The 27,454-nt window shown below is 34.9% G+C and overlaps 1 pseudogene; it reads left to right on the plus strand.

Moving 5' to 3' along the window:
• Positions 1-25,789, plus strand: part of LOC467441 (tubulin beta chain-like) — an 86,613-nt pseudogene extending 60,824 nt beyond the window's left edge.
• Positions 25,790-27,454: the final 1,665 nt, after the last annotated feature.

Raw genomic sequence — 27,454 nt, forward strand, 5'->3', positions numbered from 1 at the left:
CTTGGGTATTTTTTTTTTTTTGGCATATATGCTCCAGTAAGTTTTCAATTAATATTAAGAGGGAGAAAAATTTTCAAATCTGTGAAAGATTCTCTCTGTGCAGTTTTCTCCTTCTATTACTCTCTGCATTAAGTTTTTTTTTCTCCTTGGCCTCTTCATACTCTCAGCAATGTCTTTTCAACTCAGGAATATTCCTGGACTCTGCCTATTAAACTGGAGGCCAAGAACGGAGCAATCATACTGCTTTCTTTGCTTGCTGTCTGTCAGCAACCATTGTTCTTTGTCTGATGTTAAATATTTTGGATACTGTTGCTTTATATATACTTTTATTTTACAATTTTTTCCAATAGAAGTGTAAATCAGTTTTCTGTTACTGCATCTTATCAAGAAAAATACTATAAAGTTACATTTTAAAACAAATTACTCATTAAGTAACTAAAACCTTTTCTATGACATATATGCAATTTATTTCATCAGGAAGATGTTAATGAATATAAAATGACTTTCATTGATGTGCCTTGTTTGATTTTTATAGATAAACTGTGTAGAATATCATACCTTCAACAATTTTTAAATGAAAGATAATCTTGAATAACAGTATATCACAAACTTTACACTTAACTATCCCAAGGAGGACTGAGGCATTATTGCTGGCTCTGAACTGTAAAGATCAAGCTACCAAAATGGTGAAAAGGCTCTTGGTGCTGAGGATAGCCACGTAAGGACAGTCAGCAAAGAAAAAAGGAACACTAAGTTTTAGGTAGTTAGTTATGGAAGAAATAAGAAAAAGAACGCACACCATTTCCCATTGTCTCTAGCTGCTCATGGAATAAAATTTTAGATGTCATGTTTTGGTCTGGAGTTTAATCTGGAATCTAAAACAAATTATAATTAAGTCCATTAGGGGTTGGAAACTACTCTTTTGCCTCATTACTCAGTGTTCTAAAGCTGATATGTAGATTTCATCAATGCATCCAACTCATGCTGACAGGAGTCTATTGTTCCAGCTTTCTTAAACAATTTAGCAGGCTGTTATCACTCATAACATAACACTGAAAAATCACCCACTTATTGATAGTCCCATTAGGTCTACCACATGAAGTCATATATTCTCACAGAATGGACATATACAATGGGAGGTAATAGCAAGTAAATAATAGAATGGTTTCTGAAATCAAGAGAATGGTTGTTTGGCACCCTTGTGATTCTGAAGCTGTTATGTATTTTTAGCTTATTTATTTGTAATAGGACATAAGATAAAATATTTTGTGGCAAAGTTTCATAGTCATAATAGAAAGAGTAAATGGTTGAATTTTTCATTTCCTGCTTTAAATACCCAAATTAGAACTTTGCATAAGTCCTAATAAAAATACAATCAATTATTTGTTATTTGTGTTAAGGTGCTATGTAATTCATGCAATGCATAATAAAAATTAGTGAATAGTCCAAATGTTATTTAAATTAAATATTGGCATACATACAGGTGTCTCTAATTTTTTAGAATAGATGCTATGGCATATACATTAAATTGTTAAAGCAAATTTATGGTTAAAAGAAAGTTTCTTCTGCAACTTCTCTGATTTTCCTGACCAATAATGCTATCTGTTGGGCATGAGGAGCACTATAATCTATACTCTGAAGATACCTTTTACTTGCTTTGGGCCATTTATCACGTAATAGAGAACAGACTGGCTTATATTTTGCTTGAAAATGTATCATGTACTTTGCAAGTGTAAAGGATAATGTATGCTCATCTGGAAGTTATTTTACATCAATAAGTTTATGAATTTTTTTTCAAAGCTGAAAATATTTTGACATTATAGTTTAAGTACAAATGTGTTGTGTACACACACATATTGTAGTGTAAATATGTGTATTTGGTATTAAAAAGTTTGCCTTCACAAATGTGCTTTTCCTTAAATTATATTTACTTTATCCAATATAAATCATATGATTTGGTGGAGTGAAGTGTATCTAAAATTTTGATCTCAAAAAGGAAAGCAATTTAGATGATGTGAAAGGAAGTTACTTGTAAGAACTAGTGAGAGCATTTTAAGCAGAATATTTAGGGAAAAATTCATAGTGCAGTGTGCTGAAGAGTGAACAGAAGATAAGAAATTTGAAACTGAATGAAATGTTACTTTTCCAGCAACTTGATTATGCATATAAAGGAGCTGTAAATTATATACTAAAAGTAGAAAGAAACACCTATTATAAAAATATTTTAATAAAATAATACATAAATATTCAAAACTTAATAACAAAACTTATACAATACTTGAATTGTCATCATAGTTTCACCTACAATCCACACTCTTCCTTTTCTTTCCTAATCTATTACAAATTAATTTTGAAAACAATATTTTACATTAGCAGAAAACTTGAAATAATACTGATACAGTATTGTATGATTTTAACCTGTTAATCAGTTGTTATTATGTTGTTATATTTGCTTCTATATTTATATAGAAATAGAATATATAATATCAGGTAGTATATATCATACACCTCATATAATATATAATATATGTAATAATATTAAAACATCTAATGCATTATATAATTATGCAATGGTACATATGCTATGTATATGTTGATATATTTACATTCACATAGCATATTTGCTTTCTGTGGTATGTTTGTGTCTGTGTTTATGTGTGTGTGTGTGTGTGTGTGTGTGTGTGTGTGTGCGCGCGCTAAATCATTGGAAAGTAAACTGCAGATGTCATGACTGTTAACCTATTTCAGCAGGTCTTTCCTAAAATATTAGCATTCTCTTTCATCGCCAACATTAATTTAAAAGTTCAGGGAATTTAACATCAACACAATACTTCTACCTAATAAAGAGTAAATATTCAAATTCATCATTCATTCTAATGATACTCTAACACTTTATTTTCCTGCTTCCAAATCCCAAACTTAATTCAAAAGTGCATTCAGTTATAACTTTTCACTCTCACTTAATCTAGAGCTGTTCTTCATTCCTTCTTCATCTTTCAAGACATTAGTATTTTTTAAGAATTGAGTCCAATTTCATCAATTTGGATTTGATCAATTGCTTCTTTATAAAGAAATTCAGATAATGCATTCTGAGCAGGAATCTTACCTAAGTGATTGATATATTGCATTTCTCAGTGTGTCACACAAAGAAGCACGGGATGTCAGTTTGCCCCATTATTGATGATATTAACTTCAATCACCTGGTATGAGAATTACTTCAATAAAGCCCAAATGACTTTATAAAAAAGATTTTGTTAAAAGTTTGCCATTAATACATAATCGACGTAGAAAGATTTTCAAACCATGTTAATAATTTGTTCTTCAGTAAACTAAGACAAAATGATTTCAGCATCCTTACAACAACCTTGCGTAAATCAAGTATCATTATGATTACAAAACAGTGCAAAAATTTGATTATAAATAATCACTTTCTTTTCTGACCACTCTCTATCTACCTACCCATCATGTACCTATTATCCATGTATGTATGTATATATATATATATATATCTACATTCCTTCATATCTACCAACCTAATTATATTTTTGTACAGAACTGGATGTATAATTACAGTTTTTTCAAAAATCTACCACTATACATCATTATTCACTATATTCTTTTAGTTATTCAGTGTTCCTTTTTCACCATAGGCACATCTTCAAGCTGACTTTTATGTCTTTTTAAAATGCATTCAACATGTTTGAATAATTCCATACTTTGTGTCACAAGATATGTTACCAACTCATATATTTTCCATGTCCCAGCCTTGGGATCAGTTATTTCTCCAAGGATGCTAATTTCTATTAGTAGAGAAAGACAGATACTTTTTTGTATCTATTGAAATGCTTTTCTCCTTCCATAAAAGTGCATCTCTCTGTAAAAATCTCAACGGTTCTTTTTTCACTGACCCGGTGAGGTGGGTGGGGCGAGCCCCGAGGGGCTCTCATACCAAAATGACAGGATCAAATTCACACGTAACAATATTAACTTTAAATGTAAATGGACTAAATGCTCCAATTAAAAGACACAGACTGGCAAATTGGATAAAGAGTCAAGACCCATCACTGTGCTGTATTCAGGAAACCCATCTCACGGGCAGAGACACAAATAGGCTCAAAATAAAACGATGGAGGAAGATCTACCAAGCAAATGGAAAACAAAAAAAGGCAGGGGTTGCAATCCTAGTCTCTGATAAAACAGACTTTAAACCAACAAAGATCAAAAGAGACAAAGAAGGCCATTACATAATGCTAAAAGGGATCAGTTCAACAAGAAGAGCTAACTATGCTAAATATATATGCATCCAATACAGGAGCACCCAGATTCATAAAGCAAGTCCTGAGTGACCTACAAAGAGACTTAGACTCCCACACATTAATAATGGGAGACTTTAACACCTCACTGTCAACATTAGACAGAACAACCAGACAGAAAGTTAACAAGGATACCCAGGAATTGAACTCAGCTCTGCACCAAGCAGACCTAATAGACATCTACAGAACTCTCCACCCCAAATCAACAGAATATACATTTTTTTCAGTACCACATCACACCTATTCCAAAATTGACCACATAGTTGGAAGTAAAGCTCTCCTCAGCAAATGTAAAAGAACAGAAATTATAACAAACTGTCTCTCAGACCACAGTGCAATCAAACTAGAACTCAGGATTAAGAAACTCACTCAAAACCGCTCAACTACATGGAAATTGAACAACCTGCTCCTGAATGACTACTGGGTACATAACGAAATGAAGGCAGAAATAAAGATGTTCTTTGAAACCAATGAGAACAAAGACACAACATACCAGAATCTCTGGGATGCATTCAAAGCAGTGTGTAGAGGGAAATTTATAGCACTAAATGCCTACAAGAGAAAGCAGGAAAGATACAAAGTTGACACCCTAACATCACAATTAAAAGAACTAGAAAAGCAGGAGCAAACATATTCAAAAGCTAGCAGAAGGCAAGAAATAACTAAAATCAGAGCAGAACTGAAGGAAATAGAAACATAAAAAACCCTGCAAAAAATTAATGAATCCAGGAGCTGGTTTTTTGAAAGGATCAACAAAATTGATAGACCGCTAGCAAGACTAATAAAGAAGAAAAGAGAGAAGAATCAAATAGACACAATAAAAAATGATAAAGGGGATATCACCACTGATCCCACAGAAATACAAACTACCATCAGAGAATACTACAAACATGTCTACGCAAATAAACTAGAAAATCTAGAAGAAATGGATAAATTCCTCGACACATACACCCTCCCAAGACTAAACCAGGAAGAAGCTGAATCTCTGAATAGACCAATAACAGGAGCTGAAATTGTGGCAATAATCAATAGCTTACCAACCAAAAAGAGTCCAGGACCAGATGGATTCACAGCCGAATTCTACCAGAGGTACAAGGAGGAACTGGTACCATTCCTTCTGAAACTATTCCAATCAATAGAAAAAGAGGGAATCCTCCCTAACTCATTTTATGAGGCAAGCATCATCCTGATACCAAAGCCGGGCAGAGACACAACAAAAAAAGAGAATTTTAGACCAATAGCCTTGATGAACATTGATGCAAAAATCCTCAATAAAATACTGGCAAACCGAATCCAGCAGCACATCAAAAAGCTTATCCACCATGATCAAGTGGGCTTCATCCCTGGGATGCAAGGCTGGTTCAATATAGGCAAATCAATAAATGGAATCCAGCATATAAACAGAACCAAAGACAAAAACCACATGATTATCTCAATAGATGCAGAAAAGTCCTTTGACAAAATTCAACAACGCTTCATGCTAAAAACTCTCAATAAATTAGGTATTGATGGGACGTATCTCAAAATAATAACAGCTATCTATGACAGACCCACAGCCAATATCATACTGAATGGGCAAAAACTGGAAGCCTTCCCTTTGAAAACTGGCACAAGACAGGGATGCCCTCTCTCACCACTCCTATTCAACATAGTGTTGGAAGCTCTGGCCAGGGCAATTAGGCAGGAGAAGGAAATAAAGGGGATTCAATTAGGAAAAGAGGAAGTCAAATTGTCCCTGTTTGCAGATGACATGATTGTATATCTAGAAAACCCCATTGTCTCAGCCCAAAATCTCCTTAAGCTGATAAGCAACTTCAGCAAAGTCTCAGGATACAAAATCAATGTACAAAACTCACAAGCATTCTTATACACCACCAACAGACAGAGAGCCAAATCATGAGTGAACTCCCATTCACAATTGCTTCAAAGAGAGTGAAATACCGAGGAATCCAACTCACAAGGGACGTGAAGGACCTCTTCAAGGAGAACTACAAACCACTGCTCCATGAAATAAAAGAGGATACAAACAAATGGAAGAACATTCCATGCTCATGGGTAGGAAGAATCAATATCGTGAAAATGGCCATACTGCCCAAGGTAATTTATAGATTCAATGCCATCCCCATCAAGCTACCAGTGACTTTCTTCACAGAATTGGAAAAAACTATTTTATAGTTCATTTGGAACCAAAAAAGAGCCCCCATCGCCAAGTCAATCCTAAGCCAAAAGAACAAAGCTGGAGGCATCACACTACCTGACTTCAAACTATACTACGAGGCTACAGTAACCAAAACAGCATGGTACTGGTACCAAAACAGAGATATAGATCAATGGAACAGAACAGAGACCTCAGAAATAACGCCACATATCTGCAACTATCTGATCTTTGACAAACCTGAGAAAAACAAGCAGTGGGGAAAGGATTCCCTATTTAATAAATGGTGCTGGGAAAACTGGCTAGCCATATGTAGAAAGCTGAAACTGGATCCCTTCCTTACACCTTATACAAAAATTAATTCAAGATGGATTAAAGACTTAAACGTTAGACCTAAAACCATAAAAACCCTAGAAGAAAACCTAGGCATTACCATTCAGGACATAGGCATGGGCAAGGACTTCATGTCTAAAACACCAAAAGCAATGGCAACGAAAGCCAAAATTGACAAATGGGATCTAATTAAACTAAAGAGTTCTGCACAGCAAAAGAAACTACCATCAGAGTGAACAGGCAACCTACAAAATGGGAGAAAATTTGTGCAACCTACTCATCTGACAAAGGGCTAATATCCAGAATCTACAATGAACTCCAACAAATGTACAAGAAAAAAACAAACAACCCCATCAACAAGTGGGCGAAGGACATGAACAGACACTTCTCAAAAGAAGACATTTGTGCAGCCAAAAAACACAGGAAAAAATGCTCACCATCACTGGCCATCAGAGAAATGCAAATCAAAACCACAATGAGATACCATCTCACACCAGTTAGAATGGCAATCATAAAAACGTCAGGAAACAACAAGTGCTGGAGAGGATGTGGAGAAATAGGGACACTTTTACACTGTTGGTGGGACTGTAAACTAGTTCAACCATTGTGGAAGTTGGTGTGGCGATTCCTCAGCAATCTAGAACTAGAAATACCGTTTGACCCAGCCATCCCATTACTGGGTATATACCCAAAGGACTATAAATCATGCTGCTATAAAGACACATGCACACGTATGTTTATTGCGGCACTATTCACAATAGCAAAGACTTGGAACCAACCCAAATGTCCAACAATGATAGACTGGATTAAGAAAATGTGGCACATATACACCATGGAATACTATGCAGCCATAAAAAAGGATGAGTTCACGTCCTTTGTAGGGACATGGATGAAATTGGAACTCATCATTCTCAGTAAACTATCGCAAGAACAAAAAGCCAAACACCACATATTCTCACTTATAGGTGGGAAGTGAACAATGAGAACACATGGACACAGGAAGGGGAACATCACACTCTGGGGACTGTTGTGGGGTGGGTGGAGGGGGAGGGAGAGCATTAGGAGATATACCTAATGCTAAATGACAAGCTAATGGGTGCAGCACACCAGCATGGCACATGTATACATATGTAACAAACCTGTACGTTTTGCACATGTACCCTAAATCTTAAAGTATAATAATAATAAAAAAAAGAATCCTAATATCTTCTTAAGCAATACATATATTCATAGATGAAGGAAAGGTCATATGTGGAATAAATGATGTTTCCCTTGATTTTCTTCTTTAAAATGGCATAAGGAAGAGGATGTATTTTTGTTCTGAATTTTGATTTCCTGATTACAATTATTTATGTGTGAAATGGTATCAGACTTGACTACTCATACATAATAATATTAATATGTATGATATGCTTCTTGCAAACATAAAGCTTGTTAGAATTATATTTCTGATTGGCATTGAAAATGAATTAAAATGCTTTTACAATATGTTAAAAACATTTTATTAATATACATTTTACGTTACTATCATTTAAATATTGATATATTCTATTATTAATTTTAGTAGACGTAAGTCATTAATTTGCATATGTTCCTTTAGGAATTGAAAAACAATTTTTAAAAGATTAAAAATAAAATATTTTTCATTTTAAATTTATTCTCATTAGGTTAAGGAACAATATACTTATCTTTATATTCACCTTAAATATTTAATGGAAAAAATTGATTTTATTCTGTCCAAGATGTCATCAACAGAAACGTTTGACTGTCTAATATACATGACAATGATGTAAACTAATCACCTACTGACACTAAGCATATGCTTCTCCCTTTGCTTAGGGCAAAGATGTAGACAATACACATTTTCACAAACAAATGAATAAAATGGATTCATTGGTAAGAGACTCTTAAGAAAATACAAACCATGAATACAATAGTGTATGCTTGTCTGTGGAAAACTACAGAAGATATTGGGCAAGAGAAAGCTTAATGGTGATTAAGAGCCAGACACATGACTCTCAGATGTAAGAACAGAACAGGTACAGAGAGCACAAATACAAATTATTGAGATAGAAACAACCTTTATATGTTTCAGAGACAGCTTGGCCAGGATAGGAGTAGTAGAAGTCAAAGAAAACAGTGTTCACAAACCATAAAGTTAAATTGAATGATTAATAGGTATATTTGTTTTAGTTTACCTACCCAGACTAATTTTTTTTTTAATTTATGGAAGAGAAGGGTTCTAGGAGATTTGGCTTTGCAGTTTGCTCCCTGCCCTTTCAGCCTAATCTTTAAAAATATGCCACTTAATGCAATTAACATTATAGAAGTTTGAGAAATAAGGAAATTTATTTGATAACGTCAAGCCACTGTATAAGCATCTCTCCTTCATAGGGATTCCAACTTGATAAAGCAGCTGTTCATGCTCTTCATGAATTTTCACTTCACGTCTCAACTCAAAATCCATTTCTTTTGTAAAGTCTGATATAAACTACCACAGAAAGTTTAAGGGTTTTTTCCCCCACATTTATACTGTAATTTTTAATATATTTTTACTATAACACATATAATTTTATAGTTGTAATTTAGTTAGATGTCTGTCTCCCTGTTAAATTACATCTCTCTAATGGGTAACAATATCTTGTTTACTTTGAACCACATGACTGGCAAGCATAGTAGATGTTCAGTGTATTTCAGCTTAGCTGAATAACGTAATTGCAACACTGTTTTTGAATCAAGAACAATATACAGTGATTATAGTTTATGAGAATAAAAAATAAAATGGTGTTCCACATTGCAAATTTTGAGTATCATGTCAAGTACTTTGAAACTTAAGAAAGTAGGGTGTTACTTCAAAAGGGAACATGCAGGCCCAGCATACCATGAAAGCACTACCTTTACTTATCTATTTCCTAGACGACATCAAGCATACTCTTTCACTTACGGAAATAATAAATGCCATTACCTTCTTAGTAGAAATGAACATTTATAGCTTGCAATAGTGGAATGAAATTACATAGAAATGTCTTTGTTGAAAATAAATTATGCATGACTTATTTATAAGCTTTATTACTTACAGAGGTATTAAATATAAATGTGTAGTATTCAAATAGGTTATAATATCTTCTCTGGTGTCTCATTTTCTATGTACTAATGTCATTTAATAGCATGCGTATTTTCTTGTTAACTTACATTTTGATGTATTGGTGTTTGTTTTTGAAATTAATTGTAAATCAAGGACTTGTCTTTATACAACCTAAGGTAGAAAAATATAAATAGAGGGAGCAACTTTTTAAATGTTAGTATTTCTGTTCACTTTCCCCACTATCTTTTAAATTTTAATAAGCTAAAACTCTGCATTAATTATGCAATTATCTTAAATCCACAAATGCGACAGTGATTCTTACGCTACATTACAATTATCTGCACCTATTTCACTGCGGCAAACTTGCTCAATGGGGACAAAACAAGATCCTCTAAAAACAACTATTTTCACCAGTATACAAACATTATGACAAAGGAATACTTGAGGGAGCGCCGTTGAGTGTGCCTGTGAGAAATACAAGCTGTTAATGTGTTCTTTTATTTTAGAAAACTTTTCCATAAACTTTCCTTTCATTATCTTAGAAGACGTGACAAGGCATTTTAAGTTATTTTTTTTCTTACAACAATATAAACCTACATTCAGTTTTGTAGTCAGGTTATTATATCAAAAAGAACTTATCTTATTTTTAAAGACCAACCAAATTCAAAAGTCTGCATTCTTTTAAGAATAAGCATTTTTCTTAAAGTGTATTCAAAGTTTGTTGAGTTTGTTTGTTTCTTCTTTGAAAACATTATAAAGATTGCAAGGACTTCTGAGATGGAACAGCACCAAAGAAGCCTGCTGAAGTAAAAAAAAAATTGTAAAAGCACAGATACTTGAAGTAGCTACTTAGACTCACTGCTGTGTTATAGAAATGAAATGTGGTGCTTTATAAAACAAAAACAACAGATAGATATAGTTAGCAGTTACTTCATGATAGTCAGATTTAAACAAAAATAAGACCAGAGAGACCAAATGAAAAAGCTGCCAAACTGGGAATTACACCAAATTTTGTTTATCTGCATAGCAGTATTATTTTATATTGTATATCACATCCCATATCTTGATCACAGGATCTGCAATGATTTTTAAAGACAAGTGAAATATTTATATTATTTTAATCTATCAGCTTTTAATATAGTGAGAATTCATTACAAGGATGAAGATTTATTACTCTCATTCACAGTTGTTTCTATTATATGGAGTATTGTCTGACAATATGTTCCTGAAAGAGAATGAATAATTGTAGTTTAAATTTTTCAATGCTTCACTTATTTTTGTGATAAAACGTTGGAGATTATGATAAAACATCCTCTATGCTATAAACACAAGTCATATTATTTTATCCTTCTACTAAGGGCCAAGGCATAGCTTTAATTTTGTTACAACTTCTTCACTCTATCTTTTTACACATTGAATTTGTACATGAAATTATGTTTGTTCCAATAATTATTGTATCAAATTATTAAAAATAATTTAGAACTTCATTTTATCTTTCAAAATAAACTAAAAATGAAATTCTGTGCTTTATTATCCTTTTCACCATGTACATCTCTTAAATATGTGGACTGCTGGAAAATTTTTTAAACTAGTTTTTGGAGTGGGAGTTGGAGCCTTGGAAAGTTAACAGAAAGAGTGACATCTGAGTGAATGTGAGAGTTATAACTGATAAATCAAAGAAGCAGGAGCATACTGCGTAAGGAAATAGAAAGGTTTGAAACTGTATTAGCGCACAGCAATTCCATAGAATATAAAGCAGTCTCTTGTGTAGTAAAGATTATAGTAGCTGGGCTTTTAGGGAGTGAGTTATTATAAGATTAGAAATGTAGACTGGGGCCACGTTGAGAAGATCATGAACACTTGGGAATTTGAGTTGTATATTATAATCAATAGGAAGCCATAAAAAATTTTCTTCAGCATGAGACAAACACCTCAACATCAATGTCTGGAAATTTTATTTTCACAGCCATATATTGAAAGAATTGAATAGTGAGGAGTCTATTGGAAAGCAAGTAATAATTTCAATAATCTGATCAGTATCTCTGGAAGAGAAAAGGACGGGAAACGTAAGGAACATTGGTAAGATCATTTTGACAGAGCTTGACTTTCCATTAATGTGAGTGTTTAAAAATAATTAAACATGACAGCAATTCTAGGACAGTTGGCAAAGAGGATAATCAAGCCCAAAGCATTACATACTGTGCATGTTATGTTGATAATAGTTTAGCCATCACATATGGTCTCCATATTTATGAAAGAAGAAGAAGAGGGAGAAGTCGGGGGAGGAGCCAAGATGGCCGAATAGGAACAGCTCCGGTCTACAGCTCCCAGCGTGAGTGATGCAGAAGATGGGTGATTTCTGCATCTCCATCTGAGGTACCGGGTTCATCTCACTAGGGAGTGCCAGACAGTGGGCGCAGGTCAGTGGGTGCGCACACCATGCACAAGCCGAAGCAGGGCGAGGCACTGCCACACTGGGGAAGCGCAAAGGGTCAGGGATTTCCCATTCCTAGTCAAAGAAAGTGGTGACAGACGGCACCTGGAAAATCAGGTCACTCCCAACCGAATACTGTGCTTTTCCGACGGGCTTAAAAAATGGCGCACCAGGAGATTATAACCCGCACCTGGCTCAGAGGGTCCTACGCCCACGGAGTCTTGCTGATTGCTAGCACAGCAATCTGAGATCAAACTGCAAGGTGACAGCGAGGCTGGGGGAGGGGCACCCACCATTGCCCAGGCTTGCTTAGGTAAACAAAGCAGCTGGGAACCTCGAACTGGGTGGAGCCCACCACAGTTCAAGGAAGCCTGCCTGCCTCTGTAGGCTCCACCTCTGGGGGCAGGGCACAGACAAACAAAAAGACAGCAGTAACCTCTGCAGACTTAAATGTCCCTGTCTGACAGTTTGAAGAGAGCAGTGGTTCTCCCAGCACACAGGTGGAGATCTGAGAATGGGCAGACCGCCTCCTCAAGTGGGTCCCTGACCCCTGACCCCCGAGCAGCCTAACTGGGAGGCACCCCCCGGCAGGGGCAGACTGACACCTCACACGGCCGGATACTCCAACAGACCTGCAGCTGAGGGTCCTGTCTGTTAGAAGGAAAACTAACAAAGAGAAAGGACATCCACACCAAAAACCCATCTGTACATCACCATCATCAAAGACCAAAAGTAGATAAAACCACAAAGATGGGGAAAAAACAGAGAAGAAAAACTGGAAACTCTAAAAAGCAGACCGCCTCTCCTCCTCCAAATGAACGCAGCTCCTCACCAGCAAAGGAAAAAAGCTGGATGGAGAATGACTTTGATGAGCTGAGAGAAGAAGGCTTCAGACAATCAAATTACTCCGAGATACGGGAGGACATTCAAACAAAGGCAAAGAAGTTGAAAACTATGGAAAAAATTTAGAAGAATGTATAACTAGAATAACCAATACAGAGAAGTGCTTAAAGGAGATGATGGAGCTGAAAACCAAGGCTCGAGAACTACATGAATAATGCAGAAGCCACAGGAGCCGACGTGATCAACTGGAAGAAAGGGTATCAGTGACGGAAGATGAAATGAATGAAATGAAGCAAGATGGGAAGTTTAGAGAAAAAAGAATAAAAAGAAACGAGCAAAGCCTCCAAGAAATATGGGACTATGTGAAAAGACCAAATCTAAGTCTGATTGGTGTACCTGAAAGTGATGGGGAGAATGGAACCAAGTTGGAAAACACTCTGCAGGATATTATCCAGGAGAACTTCCCCAATCTAGCAAGGCAGGCCAACGTTCAGATTTAGGAAATACAGAGAATGCCACAAAGATACTCCTCGAGAAGAGCAACACCAAGACACATAATTGTCAGATTCACCAAAGTTGAAATGAAGGAAAAAATGTTAAGGGCAGCCAGAGAGAATGGTCGGGTTACCCTTAAAGGGAAGCCCATCAGACTAACAGCAGATCTCTTGGCAGAAACTCTACAAGCCAGAAGAGAGTGGGGGCCAATATTCAACATTCTTAAAGAAAAGAATTTTCAACCCAGAATTTCATATCCAGCCAAACTAAGCTTCATAAGTGAAGGAGAAATAAAATACTTTACAGACAAGCAAATGCTGACCGATTTTGTCACCACCAGGCCTGCCCTAAAAGAGCTCCTGAAGGAAGCGCTAAACATGGAAAGGAACAACCGGTACCAGCCACTGGAAAATAATGCCAAAATGTAAAGACCATTGAGACTAGGAAGACACTGCATCAATTAACGAGCAAAATAACCAGCTAACATCATAATGACAGGATCAAATTCACACATAACAATATTAACTTTAAATGTAAATGGCCTAAATGCTCCAATTAAAAGACAAAGACTGGCAAATTGGATAAAGAGTCAAGACCCATCACTGTGCTGTATTCAGGAAACCCATCTCACAGGCAGAGACAAACATAGGCTCAAAATAAAAGGATGGAGGAAGATCTACCAAGCAAATGGGAAACAAAAAAAGGCAGGGGTTGCAATCCTAGTCTCTGATAAAACAGACTTTAAACCAACAAAGATCAAAAGAGACAAAGAAGGCCATTACTTAATGGTAAAGGGATCAGTTCAACAAGAAGAGCTAACTATCCTAAATATACATGCATCCAATACAGGAGCACCAATATTCATAAAGCAAGTCCTGAGTGACCTACAAAGAGACTTAGACTCCCACATATTAATAATGGGAGACTTTAACACCCCACTGTCAACATTAGACAGATCAACGAGACAGAAAGTCAACAAGGATACCCAGGAATTGAACTCAGCTCTGCACCAAGCAGACCTAACAGACATCTACAGAACTCTCCACCCCAAATCAACAGAATATACATTTTTTTCATCACTACACCACACCTATTCCAAAACTGACCACATAGTTGGAAGTAAAGCTCTCCTCAGCAAATGTAAAAGAACAGAAATTATAACAAACTATCTCGCAGACCACAGTGCAATCAAACTAGAACTCAGGATTAAGAATCTCACTCAAAACCGCTCAACTACATGGAAACTGAACAACCTGCTCCTGAATGACTACTAGGTACATAACGAAATGAAGGCAGAAATAAAGATGTTCTTTGAAACCAACGAGAACAAAGACACAACATACCAGAATCTGTGGGACACATTCAAAGCAGTGTGTAGAGGGAAATTTATAGCACTAAATGCCCACAAAAGAAAGCAGGAAAGATCCAAAATTGACACCCTAACATCACAATTAAAAGAACTAGAAAAGCAAGAGCAAACATATTCAAAAGCTAGCAGAAGGGAAGAAATAACTAAAATCAGAGCAGAACTGAAGGAAATAGAGACACAAAAAACCCTAAAAAAAATTAACGAATCCAGGAGCTGGTTTTTTGAAAGGATCAACAAAATTGATAGACTGCTGGCAAGACTAATAAAGAAAAAAGAGAAGAATCAAATAGACGCAATAAAAAATGATAAAGGGGATATCACCACTGATCCCACAGAAATACAAACTACCATCAGAGAATACTACAAACATGTCTACGCAAATAAACTAGAAAATCTAGAAGAAATGGATAAATTCCTCGACACATACACCCTCCCAAGACTAAACCAGGAAGAAGCTGAATCTCTGAATAGACCAATAACAGGCTCTAAAATTGTGACAATAATCAATAGCTTACCAACCAAAAAGAGTCCAGGACCAGATGGATTCACAGCCGAATTCTACCAGAGGTACAAGGAGGAACTGGTACCATTCCTTCTGAAACTATTCCAATCAATAGAAAAAGAGGGAATCCTCCCTAACTCATTTTATGAGGCAAGCATCATCCTGATACCAAAGCCGGGCAGAGACACAACAAAAAAAGAGAATTTTAGACCAATAGCCTTGATGAACATTGATGCAAAAATCCTCAATAAAATACTGGCAAACCGAATCCAGCAGCACATCAAAAAGCTTATCCACCATGATCAAGTGGGCTTCATCCCTGGGATGCAAGGCTGGTTCAATATAGGCAAATCAATAAATGGAATCCAGCATATAAACAGAACCAAAGACAAAAACCACATGATTATCTCAATAGATGCAGAAAAGTCCTTTGACAAAATTCAACAACGCTTCATGCTAAAAACTCTCAATAAATTAGGTATTGATGGGACGTATCTCAAAATAATAACAGCTATCTATGACAGACCCACAGCCAATATCATACTGAATGGGCAAAAACTGGAAGCCTTCCCTTTGAAAACTGGCACAAGACAGGGATGCCCTCTCTCACCACTCCTATTCAACATAGTGTTGGAAGCTCTGGCCAGGGCAATTAGGCAGGAGAAGGAAATAAAGGGGATTCAATTAGGAAAAGAGGAAGTCAAATTGTCCCTGTTTGCAGATGACATGATTGTATATCTAGAAAACCCCATTGTCTCAGCCCAAAATCTCCTTAAGCTGATAAGCAACTTCAGCAAAGTCTCAGGATACAAAATCAATGTACAAAACTCACAAGCATTCTTATACACCACCAACAGACAGAGAGCCAAATCATGAGTGAACTCCCATTCACAATTGCTTCAAAGAGAATAAAATACCTAGGAATCCAACTTAAAAGGGATGTGAAGGACCTCTTCAAGGAGAACTACAAACCACTGCTCCATGAAATAAAAGAGGATACAAACAAATGGAAGAACATTCCATGCTCCTGGGTAGGAAAAATCAATATCGTGAAAATGGCCATACTGCCCAAGGTAATTTACATATTCAGTGCCATCCCCATCAAGCTACCAATGACTTTCTTCACAGAATTGGAAAAAACTACTTTAAAGTTCATATGGAACCAAAAAAGAGCCTGCATCGCCATGTCAATCCTGAGCCAAAAGAACAAAGCTGGAGGCATCACACTACCTGACTTCAAACTATACTACAAGGCTACAGTAACCTAAACAGCATGGTACTGGTACCAAAACAGAGATATAGATCAATGGAACAGAACAGAGCCCTCAGAAATAATGCCACATATCTACAACTATCTGATCTTTGACAAACCTGAGAAAAACAAGCAATGGGGAAAGGATTCCCTATTTAATAAATGGTGCTGGGAAAACTGGCTAGCCATATGTAGAAAGCTGAAACTGGATCCCTTCCTTACACCTTATACAAAAATCAATTCAAGATGGATTAAAGACTTAAACGTTAGACCTAAAACCATAAAAACCCTAGAAGAAAACCTAGGCATTACCATTCAGGACATAGGCATGGGCAAGGACTTCATGTCTAAAACACCAAAAGCAATGGCAACAAAAGCCAAAATTGACAAATGGGATCTAATTAAACTAAAGAGTTCTGCACAGGAAAAGAAACTACCATCAGAATGAACAGGCAACCTACAAAATGGGAGAAAATTTGTGCAACCTACTCATCTGACAAAGGGCTAATATCCAGAATCTACAATGAACTCCAAAAAATTTACAAGAAAAAACAAACAACCCCATCAACAAGTGGGCGAAGGACATGAACAGACACTTCTCAAAAGAAGACATTTATGCAGCCAAAAAACACATGAAAAAATGCTCACCATCACTGGCCATCAGAGAAATGCAAATCAAAACCACAATGAGATACCATCTCACACCAGTTAGAATGGCAATCATTAAAAAGTCAGGAAACAACAGGTGCTGGAGAGGATGTGGAGAAATAGGAACACTTTTACACTGTTGGTGGGACTGTAAACTAGTTCAACCATTGTGGAAGTCAGTGTGGCGATTCCTCAGGGATCTAGAACTAGAAATACTGTTTGACCCAGCCATCCCATTACTGGGTATATACCCAAAGGACTATAAATCATGCTGCTATAAAGACACATGCACACGTATGTTTATTGAGGCATTATTCACAATAGCAAAGACTTGGAACCAACCCAAATGTCCAACAATGATAGACTGGATTAAGAAAATGTGGCACATATACACCATGGAATACTATGCAGCCATAAAAATGATGAGTTCACATCCTTTGTAGGGACATGGATGAAATTGGAAATCATCATTCTCAGTAAACTATCGCAAGAACAAAAAACCAAACACTGCATATTCTCACTTATAGGTGGGAAGTGAACAATTAGAACACATGGACACAGGAAGGGTAACATCACACTCTGAGGACTGTTGTGGGGTGGGGGGAAAGGGGAGGGATAGCACTGGGAGATATACCTAATGCTAGATGATGAGTTAGTGGGTGCAGCGCACCAGCATGGCACATGTATATATATGCAACTAACCTGCACATTGTGCACATGTACCCTAAAACTTAAAGTATAATAAAAATAAAGAAAGAAAGAAAAAAGAAAACTAATAAAAAAAAGAAGAAGAAGAAAGGAACTGGACTATTCACTGGGGGTTTTATAGTTTTACCCTCCAAAAGACATGCAGCACTTCAAATACATTTCCTTGTCCGGAGAAAAATGAATTAGCTCTATCTAATTGTAATAGGGCTAAGAAGTTTGCCTTTTGCATAGGAAGAAAAGGAGAACCAGATATGTTTGTTAGTGAAGCTGGCTACAACTCACAGGTTTTCATGAATAAAGACAAAAGACATACTGAAACATATGAGGAGCCGTGATATATTTAAGTTAAGAAAAAGAATTATTTGAAAAGAATATCAAGCACACTTGATGAGGGCTGCACTATGGGGATAAAAAGCAAGTCAAACTAGAGCATATGTATGTACATGTACGTATAAATTCCCACATACCTATATATAAAATGTGTATATATTTTATACATTCAATTGCAGGATATAGAGACATACAATGGAAATATTTATGGACATATATATAACTTATTTAAAAATTTGTAATAAGTAATATTAACAATGTTTCAGTCATTGAATGCAAGGGACAAATACTAATAGTGTGGGTCTTCTTAAATTATTTTCTAGGGACTCTCTTTTTCTTGGAAGTTATGTTTTTTACTTGCATATACAGACTTCTTTTCTTCTGGACATATATTTATATTATGTATTTTTTTGTGATGCATCTGGTAGGAGGATAAACCATAGCCTATATTCAATGCCAATGAACTAGATTCATATTTAAAGAAAAAAACCTTTAGATATCTATCTATCTACCTATATTTATAACTATCTCTGTGTCCAGCTATTAGTTAGTTATTTATGAATTAGCCAGTGGTGTGTGAATCACATGGCTTACTTTGACATCTTAACTGAAAGATTATCTTTTTATATTAATATGTGGTTTAGAACACTTATGGCTTAGAACGCTTTTACATATTATTAAAGGTAAAGTGAAATACTATGTATCAATTGTATAAATAAAGCTTAATTTTATTACCTTGTTTTTGAATATGTAAAAGATTATATATGATTATTATAACTAACATGCTAATTAAAAATTATTTATCTTTTTGTCTCTGTTTAGTGATTATATACATTAAATTCCTAGAATACAAAATTAATAATCAAAGGTATATGTAGTCACTGGATTTGTCAGCCAGTTTACTTCTAGCCCTATGTGAAGTTGCCAGTCTCTGATCATACCTATTTCTATTGTTTATTTTTATTTTATTTTCTTAACATTTTAAGATCTTATTTTTATTTATTATTTTATTAACAATAATATTTTAAAATTTCACTTATTTTTTACTCATTTTATTTCTCTGAGAAACTTCTCACATATTTGGAAAACTTCAGCTTTTTGTTAGAACTGTTTTATATCACACTCTTTTTGTCATACAATTCTTTTTTTTCCCAAGTAATTATTTTTTTATATTATTAATGATATTTTTGTATATTAACAATAAAAGTTTCTCTAGACCAGCCTGGCCAACATGGTGAAACCCCATCTCTACTAAAAATATAAAAATTTGCCAGGTGTGGTGGCACGCACCTGTAATCCCAGGTACTTGGGAGGCTAAAGTAGGAGAATTGCTTTAACCCAGGAGGTGGAGGTTGCAGGGAGCCAAGATCGCACCATTGCACTCTAGCTCTGGGTGACAGAGCAAGACTCTGTCTCAGAAAAAAAAATAATAATAATTAAAAGTTGTAGCATATGTGCATACAAGCACAAATACTCAAACACTTGTTTTGCTGTACATATTTTGAACCATTTTCCCAACTTACATGCATTTCATATTCTGGTCTTTTATTGTCTCTTAGATAATACCATTGTGTTCTGAAACTTATTCAGACATATACATTAGAGATGGGGGTCTGACTTTGTTGCCTAGACTGGAGTGCAGTGGTGAAATCATTGCTCACTGCTGGCTCCCACTCCTGGGCTGGCTTATTCCTTAGTAGCTGGCTACTAAGTAGTAGCTCCTTAGTAGTAGCTCCTTAGTAGCTGGCTAATTTCTAAATTTTTCATAGAGATGGGGTCTCACCATATTTTCTAGGCTAGTCTTCAAACTTATTCATTTTTTTCTTAATTATTAGTTGTGGAATTTGAAAAAAATTACTTATATGTGCTTTAATATAACATACATAAAACAGAAGTCTAAATTTTCCCACCATATATGCAATGTATTAAAATAATTGATACATTTAACATGCTTAGCACAGTGCCTAATGGAAATTAACTGCTCCATGTATTTACTACCATCATCATCATTTATGTTTTCACTATTGTTTTTGTGCTTAAATCTTTTTTTGGCTCAGGTAAGTGCTAGATAATGACAAGAGAATTTCTATATTCATATATCACTTTACAACTTTGACAAATTTTGTGACTTTCTAGACTTATTGTCCTTTGAAAATAAAGCAATAAAATAGGATTGCTGTCATAATTTCAACTACAATAACAGAAATAGCAGGTTTTTACATGAATTTTCTGTAATTAATCTGTCATATATCTGTAAAACAAAGGAACGCTAATCAATGTTCTTTATTCTCTTACAGAAATGTAACCTTTTAAAAACAACTAAAAATATTTTCATTCATTATTTTAAAAAAAGACTTGATATTCAAATGGTTTGTATAGTAATGTTATTTTAAAAGTACTACTTTCAAAAAACAGATTTATACAAATATATGAAAGGAAAGATTGCCATTATATAAGTATTGCCCTATTTTAAAGAGTAAGTACAGAAAATAAAATGCAGAAGTAAAATGAAATACAGACATAGATGAAATTGATAATTTCAAGATTAAGAGAAAATAATTAGTAAATTCTAAGTTTGTATACCACTTATCAGCTTAGTCAAAGAAAAACATTGGTCCATCCACAGAAGAAAATATAAGGAATAAACATCTTTAGTTGTTTGCACAGTATACGAAAATTATTTTTGTTAATTAATATAATAATCTTCACACTTTTCAGAAATTAAAACTTAATGTCTTGATTTTCCTGCCTCTTAGAATTTGATCCTGCATTTTCTACTAATTTATGATTAATGGTGATGGAGATTGCTTTTTTCCTAAGTGTCTGTTTCTACCTCTACATAATTATAGAAATTTTAGCCAACAATCTGTTTGCAAAACACTTTTGCTTCTTGATTTGGTCATGTGACAAGACAGTGAACAATGGGATGAAAAGGAAATGTCATATATCAGTTTGAACAGACTTTCTTAAAATCTAGTTGGCATTCATACCCTTCTCTCTATTACTTTGTTCCTTTCTCTACCATGTTGGTGATTTTGGTCACATAATAAGGATAATTGTGCAGTAAGCTGAAAGAAGCCTGGATCCCAAAGAACTTTGAGAAACATCATGATAGTATCATCCTTGTATTACATACATAAACACATACACAAATGAGATCAATATTTTCTTTAAAACAATGCTATTTTACTGTCAGTTTAAAACCAACTTAAAATTTGCTAATACATAAATTTTATTCATAACTTGTTTAAACCCTATATGGAATTGACAGTCTAAGCCAAATATTTGATATGCTATTGCTGTGTGTTTCGGCCTTCTTTGTAGAAGTGTTGGAACCATGGGCTTAATTTTGGCCAGTCATCTCTAAGTTGAAGTAATGTGTGCATGTCTCATCCCTACCTCTTTACTGCTGGAACACTGCCTTTAAGACACAAATGGTCCAGACTATCCAGTTAAAATCAAGGAAGGGCACAAGAATTGCATCAGACACCTTGAGAGTGAGAAATAAACTTCTATTGATTTATGCCATTGGGATAGGGTTGGGAGGAGTATGACTCTTGCTAAGTAGTTTAAATGCATTTGCTTCATTTTCTGATTTCTTCAGGTCCACATAGTAAGTCTTTTTTATAAGAAATTATTGAAGCCCACAAGAAAGTCCTAAAAGTTTTTTAACAAAGTGCTTTAACACTGCAGACAGACTCAACGTGTGTTGGAACTGCAGGCAACAAGAGGAAGCAGCCCTTTACACAGGGTGTTTTCTTGTGGCAAATCTCTATAGGATGTGACCCCATGAGGTAATACACTCAGAGAAAAAGAGAAAAGACGGGAGGAAGAGGGAAAATAGAAAAAAAAAATTAAAATATATTATTTCATTAGTGGTAAATTGCAACGACAATATTTTTAGACTTGGTAATTTGGAATAAAATAAATTTATCTATATCCTAATATGTTGCAAATGTTCATTTTTTTCTAATTAATTGAATGAATACTTTTACACACAAAAAAATGTAAAGGACTATTTGTCTCCACTACTCTTCAGTTATAGCTGTTTTATGTTTTTAGCTATTTGACTACTTGAATATACAGTTTATTTTTCACAATGGAAAAGTCATAAATGGACTTCTAAAGTGAGCAATATAATGCAGAGATACTGAAATATAATGATTGCAATGAGAAGTCAGTTTTAAACCAACTTCTAAAGTGACTAGTATATTGCACAGATACTGCAATGTTTAAATAATAAGAACTTAGCTTGATGTTTCCCAGTGGAAGTGCTAAGAACCTTGTATATGCTCAAGTACAAGAAAAAAAAGCAAATTTGTTTATCCAAATTAAACAATCTAACAGATTAATTTCAAGCTGACGTTAATGAACCGAGTATGCTGAAATAGAAGCTGAGAAGAATGGATGGAAATTGGGTAAGAAGAAGTAAAAATCTACTTAATGTAAATTTTTCAGGAACCAGGAAACATAAGAAATAATTCAATGCAGAATAGTTTAGTTCTGTTCAAATGGAATTTATTAATTCAACAACAAATTTTTAAGCCCTTAGTATAAAATTTGGCTTGGGGGATGATAGTGTTAATGACTGTGAATTAAACAGTAGCTGAACTTTATATTTTTCGCCTCATGAAAATTGGCAAATAAAAATACTATATTTTAAGAAAGGGTAAAACAATAAAAGGGAAATGTTATTAGTCAATTATAATAAAACTACAAAATCTGTAAGGATTCTGAAATTATATAACTATTTCATTTGTGAAAATCATTATATAATAGTATACTAAAAAAGTCATTTATAAGGCTTTCCTGTGTAAGTGAAATAGCTGTATAAAACTTATGTAAAAATTGTCAATTGTTTTCCATTAATTCTGTTTTTATAAAATCTTTGCTCAGATAAAAAAATTTTGGGGGGATTTGAAATTGTTTGTATTTCAATAATTTTCACAGGAAATTATATCTTTAATTAACTATATTTTCTAAGATCTGTAGAAGCATTCCTTTCTTTTCAAGTTCAGTTTCTTTTAAGTTGAATATTGTTTTATTAATTCACTCATTTATTCATTCAATCATTCAAGAAAATTTGAGAATATTCTATGTTTGAGGCCTTGTTCAGATCTCAAAGTTAAAATGCTAAGACTATATTGCAGATGTGGTCCCTGCTCGTGTGGATCTTACAGTATGCAGAATAGCCTATCCACATTTCAGAGGCCATGCAAACACAATTAACACATGGATAATTTTCAAGGAGTCTAACTTTTAAATTCTTTATTATGAATATTCAGAAAAAGTAAAGCTATATTTTTATATTTTCTCAATTAGTTTCCCTAAATACTGGCATTTATTCTAAGTTAAAAATGTATTGGTGGAAATACGTCTAAACTTTTCATCTTTCTGTTAGACTACATACACCTTGACTGGTGCTGGAAAGACAAGTGATAGCAACAATTACACCATGTTAAAAACTCCTGGACTGGAACGACTACTTCTCAATAATATTTAAAGTATCTCTATAACTTATAATGGTGGCTTATGCAGAGTTAGTACTCAAAACTTATCTTAGCATATACCTAGGTGAGTAAACCTGAGCAAATTTGTGAAATGAGGAATTTAACTTTATATTTTGGTGACCTACACTCACCAACAATTAATTAGAATATAGTAAAGAAATAGAGAGAAACTAAAAATAGAAATAAATGAAAGCAAACTGCTTCTACATTTATAATTTTACTCAATGGATGGATATATAGACAGACATAAATGAATACACAGAGATAGATATAAATATAAATATAAATATAAATCAGCCCCCAATTGTCAACTAGGGACAATTGTGCCCTACAGTGCACATTTGGCAATATCTGGGAAAATTTGGCTTGTCACACTTTGGGCTAAGATTGCTACTGGCATCTGACAGATTGGACCCAGTGATAATATGAAACATATTACAATAAACAGAATATGCTCCACCCCAAGAAATAATTGTTTGGTTTTGAAATCAATAATGCCAGTGTTATGAAAGGTAGCAAGGCATTTGATGTGAACACAGATACAATGAATTTATCTTAATTCTGCATAAAAAGTAAATTATAATTAACAAGTTCTCTGAGCAATTACATTTCCATGTATACTCACTTTGTATACAAATCTGTGTTTATAGAATGCAGATACTTGGTAATCTATATCTATTCTTTAAGATGAAAGCAAGACAATGTTTACCCATATACAATAGCAATATTAATGAAAGGAAAAGAAATTTAAGAAGTATCAGTCATTATGCAATCTAAAAACAAGAATTTCAACCTAGAGCAAGGAACATTTCAAAGATGGTTTAAAAATGCCTTTTTCCTTTTTTTCATTTATTTTACTTTTCTTTCTGTTGGAAACAAAACAGTTGTCTTAATTTTTAATCTGAATTCTGATTATACGAGTAAATTCATCACAGTTATTCAGAGCATTTAAATAGGATCATAAACACATTCAGCGTTCTGCTCTTGTCCAAGGTGTCAGGCACCATGCTAGAGCCCCACAATATCACCCTCCAAGTCTCATAGCAAATGCAGATGAGACTTTTTGCATTGATTATGAAGCCTTCTATGACATCTGCTTCAGAACCCTAAAGCTGCCCATGCCCACCTAGAGTGACCTAAACTTCCTAGTATCTGCCACCATAAATGGGTTTGCCACCTGCCTGCGATTCCCAGGCCAGCTGAATGCTGACCTGTGGAAGCTGACCATGAACATCATCCCATTCCCCTACCTGCACTTCTTCATGCCTGGCTTTGCCCCACTGACCAGCCAGGGCAGTCAGCAGTACCAGGCCCTGACCGTGGCTGAACTCACTCAGCAGATGTTTGACACCAAGAATATCACAGCTGCTTGTGACACCCCACCTCGTTATGGCTGCTACCTAACAGTTCCTGCCATTTTCAGAGGCCACATGTCCACATGGGAAGTGGATGAGCAAATGCTCAATGTTCAAAACAAGAACAGCTGCTACTTTGCTTATTGGCTCCCCAACCATGTGAAAACAGCTGTCTGTGACATCCCACCCCAGGGGCTAAAAATGTCTGACACCTTTATCAGCAACAACACGGCCATCCAGGAGCTGTTCAGGCCACATCTCGGAGCAGTTCACAGCCATGTTCAGGTGCAAGGTCTTCCTGCACTGCTATATGAGTGAGGGCATGGATGAGATGGAGTTCACTGAGGCCAAGAGCAGCATGAACAATCTTGTGTCCAAGTACCAACAGTACTACCAGCATGCCACAGTTGAGGAGGAGGTAGAGTTTGAGGAGTGTGCTGAGGAGGAGGTGGCCTAGATCCTTCTGTTACTGGGTAATAGTAGAAGGAGTATGGGGATTCTCTATTTACTCACAGTGTGTTCTGGGATAGCCATGTCTCACTGTGCACTTATTCTTCATGTCTTTACCTCACAACTTGTTGCATTTTAAAGCATTTTCATAGTATGTGGTTTTGCCTAATAAAGCATTCTCATAGAAAAAAAAAAGAAGGTTACTTGAAAAATATAAAGTGTGGTATGCTTTTTTAAAAGATAACTATAGGGTATTACATGTAAAATTGCGCCATAAACAATTTTATAGACTAGCTGTAATTAAAGAAAATCAGGTTATTTCTCATCTATATTACAAATTTTACTTAGACCATAAGGATTACAGAAAGTCAAATTTCATTTTATAAATCCAGGCATTATGTCACTGAGTATTTAGCTAATTTAAGAAATTTGAGTGGCCTCCCAGTGAGAATAATGTTTTCGTTCATTTATTTATTTCCAATAAATAGGTAATAAATGTTTTCCATGTGCCAAGCATTGACCTAGGTCCTATGGACACAAAAGTTGATAAACTAAACATGGTTCTAGTCTTCACATATTATGTAATCCAATTAGAAAGACATATTATGGGCAAAAATAAAAAAATACATGAATAATTTGGGATTTTGAAATGTAATGGCAAATAAACAAGGTGTTATGAAAATCATAGCAAAACTGGAAGGCCCTGACTTAGTGTAGTCACACAAGTTCATCTACTGAGTTGATATTTATCCTCAGTTCTGAAACATGAAAAGAAGGCAGAGAGGAAGGCTGAATAAAAATAAAATTGTAAAGATATTCTGATAAATGAAAAAGTTCAACCTGCTATATCAGTGGTCTCCAGAGCAGAGTGCTCAAGATGATTTGTTGAGGATTAAAAACAAATTGTTAAAGATCTTATTTATAGTCATCTTTTTATCTAAGGAATAAGAAAGGCAATAATTTTATAAATGAGTAATGCATTAATTGATAGTAGCAGGTGAATCCATGGCCACACTAACACTTGAAATGAAATAAAAGTAAAGTGAGAGATCTACAAGATAGACAATTGCAGTGGAAATTTATCATGCTTCTTTTTTCTCCCTAAGACTGCTTCAACTGACTATAGGTTCCATTATCTACAATATTGAAATTTGGCCTTAAATAGTAGGTGACTAGTTTTCAATGATTCCTGTTTAGAAACTGAGGCCTCAATGTAATGATGATACTGATATGAAGAAGCAAAAATAATTGATACAGCTGGTATTGCTACTCCTTAAAGTGTTCTTCTCAGCCATATTATGGTATAAAAATAATGGCAATCTAAATTGAAATATCAAAAGTGGCAATGAGATACAGCATTTGGCATTATCAAAAGATTATCTGAAATATGAATTTCTGAGTAATCTTCTACTAGTATTAAAAATAAATTATGCCCTTTGCATGTATTGTAAAGGCATCTTGGCGCCATCTTGGCTCACCTCAACCTCTGGCTCACCTCAACCTCCACCTCCCAGGTTCAAGCGATTCTCCTGCCTCAGCCTCCCGAGTAGCTGGGATTACAGGCATGTGCCACCACGCCTGGCTTTTTTTTTGTATTTTTTTTAGTAGAGATGGAAGAGTCACTTTCATATATGTTATCCTCTTCTGAAAAGTGGTCCAAAGTTCCTTTCTA

The sequence above is a fragment of the Pan troglodytes genome, chromosome 15, assembly GCF_028858775.2.
Source record: "Pan troglodytes isolate AG18354 chromosome 15, NHGRI_mPanTro3-v2.0_pri, whole genome shotgun sequence".
NCBI lineage: Eukaryota > Metazoa > Chordata > Mammalia > Primates > Hominidae > Pan > Pan troglodytes.